Genomic DNA, 2,965 nt, shown 5'->3' with positions numbered 1-2,965 from the left:
CCCCTCCCTAGGTACCACCACTACTCTAGGGGATTATGAGTTGATAATATCACGCCTCATCCCCAGCCCTGGCCCACCAGCTTCCTGGGACTTCAAACCTATCCCTGAAATATCCCCACATCTGCCACGACAGGATGACGAAGTGAGGACTGGCTGCAGATGACGGAAGGCAGAGAACCTCTGCTTGTTCCCATAACAGATGGGCACCTGTCAGGAAAGCCCTCAGGAAAAAATGTGGTCTCTCAAGGTCTCCTGCCTGTAGACTTTAAATTTTTCCCCTGCACCCTGGCATGGCTATTAATTAATATTATTATTATCTCTCATTGAGATGGATGGGAATACTAATTGCTCCTCTCACTCAAATCTCTCCATAGTTGTACTTCTCTTTAGACAAATAACAACATAGAGACGATGACTGATGCTCCCATTTAGCACTCGTTCATAACTGAGTCATCCACGTTGATCTCCCTGCCACTGGCCTGGGCTCTCTGCTTCGCTATTCTTCTCCACTGTACAATCTCCCCTCTTCCCCATTCTCTCCTTTCAGTGGCCATGCCATTCGTTCCTCGGTGGGGAGCAGAGAAAAGGAGAAACCTCGTGAAATAAAGCATAGCGTGGTGAGAGAACAATAGCTTCTTTCCCATAAAACCAAATATGCAACCACAACTGAAGCCTGCTGCTTCTCTTCCTTAATTGTAGGAACTCGAGATACTATCAGTTGCCCAGAGCTGCCAGCATTTGGGGTGTCATAGTTACTTTTCTATTGCTGTTATTAGACACCATGACCACGGAAACTTCTAAAAGGAAGAGTTTATTGGGGGTTTAGAGTTTCGGAGGCTTAAAATCCATCCTGTCATGGTGAACAACATGGCAGCAGGCAGCAGGCAGGCAGGCGCAGTGCTGGAGCAGTACCTGAGAGCTTACATCCTGATCCACAAGCATGAGGCAGAGAGCTAACTGGGAACGGAAGCTCTCTCAAACCTCAACCCCACTGACACACCTCTCCCCCAAGGCCACACCTCCTAATCTTTCCCGAACAGTTCCACCAAACATTCAAACACTTGAGCCTGTGTGGGCCATTCTCATTCAAACCACCACTTAGGGTAAACACGCAAAGACCACCCAAATATGAACAAATAAAAGCCATTTGCTCAAGGTTTTCTATAACGACGGGGTCAGTCGCAACGCTTGAATCTAACCAGATGCAGAGGAAGGCAGAGGGATGGAAGAGGCTTACAGCAGAAGACCAAGACGACGTTAGGCATGCCCCGACTGGGGTTCAGCAACAGATGCTGGCAGAGGCTCCTCTCGATGAGCATCCTGCCTGATCCGTGGCAAATGCACACTTGAGAGTCTCCAGTTGGTCCTGAGCCAGAAGCCGGAGTAAACTTATTTCTTGGAGGAGTTGCTTGTTGATTGAGTCCTGGCAGTGGGAGACAGAGTGGTCTGTGTAAACAGTTGGTCTCTCAGGCTGCTCTCCAATAAACTGAGGGTGAAAGAACGCTGAACAGTACATGTGGAGAGGAGCAACAAGAGATGATTTATAAATCAATCAGCTTCACACCCAGCATTTGTTCACGCATTTAACAGGTGACGTTTTCACCCCTGTCCTGGTGATGGGAACCCCGTGATGGGCAGACAAGAAAAGTCTCTAGGCTTGCCTGGCTCCTCTTCCAGTGTTAGAAGACACCCCATAAAATATCAAGCAGCAAAGGAATGGCACACCAAGATAAATGCTTGGAGAGTGTTGAGGGGGTGTGTTCTACTGGATGTGAGAGGTTGTCACGTAGATACAGAGAGGCGTTCAGAAAAGACCTTCCTGGAAAGAGGATGTCAGACATGGAGGCAAACCCTGGCCATACAGTGGCCTCAGGGAAGAGCCAACAACCAATGGCAAACAGGATACATAGATACAGCACGTGACATTTAACAAATTAACAAAAAGAAAAGGGAGGCAGCAAAGATGGGCTCTGGGTTTGGTGGATAGAGGAGCCATAATGGCATCTTAATATATCTGTGTTCACCGATTGTGGGAGAGTCTGGAAACGAAAGAGGCAAACAGGAAAGGGCTGTGACTGGAGGAAAGGAGAGAAGGCAACCTCACCCAGCCTCTAGCTTCTTTTAAAGACAGATAGGAAATTAACTACACAGTCCAGAGTTCTATGGCAGCGCCTTCCCTTCCGTCCCTGTCCCCTCCCTTCTCACCTGGGGCTGTGATTTTTCTCCCAGCTGCATGATTCGGCCAGCTGCTGGGGGCGGAGAGTGGTACCTGTGAGCCCTGCGTCACCCCTCTTTCACTCCCACGGAGTAGGAGAGCAGGGTCTCCATGGCCAAATTTCCTAATTACCTTCACAGCAGCTCTCGGAGGCCTGGTTGACACTCCTGAAAAACTGAAATGCATCTAGATGAGGTGCCCAAGCGGGGAGCTGGCCTGCTATTGGTCGGAGATAACTAGGCTGTTGTCCGAGTCTCTCAGAAGGGGCCGTTCAGGAACATTAGCTAGGTCTGCTGGCATTTTGCAGGCTGAGGCATGCAGAGAGATGGAATGAGCCAGGCAGGGGATGTGGCGGTCATCAGAAACAGACTCTGCCGGGGTTGTGGGTTGCATGGGTGTCTCGGAGGTAGGGGGAGAAGGAGATTTGGGCACTTGTCTAGAAGCTACACCCGATATCCTGTCTGGGTCCTTTAGACAAAAGCCCGCCTTAGAGATGCCCTGAAAGAGAGTTTAATGCTTCACTCAGATAACCCAGTTCGCTCCACGACCCTCCATTTCTCTGTAAAGTGGAGTTACCAATGCTTTCTTGAGGGTTCTGCTCCAGACCCAGAGAAGTTTTGTGCACCGAAGTGTCCCGCAGGACTGGGAAGACTGCTCAGTGGTTAATGCTACCCAAGCATGAGGACCAGAGTTCAGATCCCCAGAAACCCGAGTACACATCCGTCAAGCATTGCAGCCTGGATGTGATTC

General features: G+C 49.7%; 1 long non-coding RNA gene across 1 annotated transcript; it reads right to left on the bottom strand.

Moving 5' to 3' along the window:
• Positions 1 to 863: 863 nt before the first annotated feature.
• Positions 864 to 2,492, bottom strand: LOC134480650 (uncharacterized). The gene is made up of 2 exons (XR_015631429.1): positions 2,206 to 2,492; positions 864 to 1,423 (listed from the first exon to the last, which is right to left on the bottom strand). It is a non-coding gene; the product is annotated as an uncharacterized LOC134480650 (long non-coding RNA).
• Between the last annotated feature and the right edge of the window lie 473 nt (positions 2,493 to 2,965).

Source organism: Rattus norvegicus, chromosome 10 (genome assembly GCF_021556685.1).
Source record: "Rattus norvegicus strain SHRSP/BbbUtx chromosome 10, alternate assembly SHRSP_T2T, whole genome shotgun sequence".
Lineage (NCBI taxonomy): Eukaryota > Metazoa > Chordata > Mammalia > Rodentia > Muridae > Rattus > Rattus norvegicus.
The sequence above is the reverse complement of the archived record's forward strand: the minus strand, read 5'-3'. Positions and strand labels throughout refer to the sequence as shown.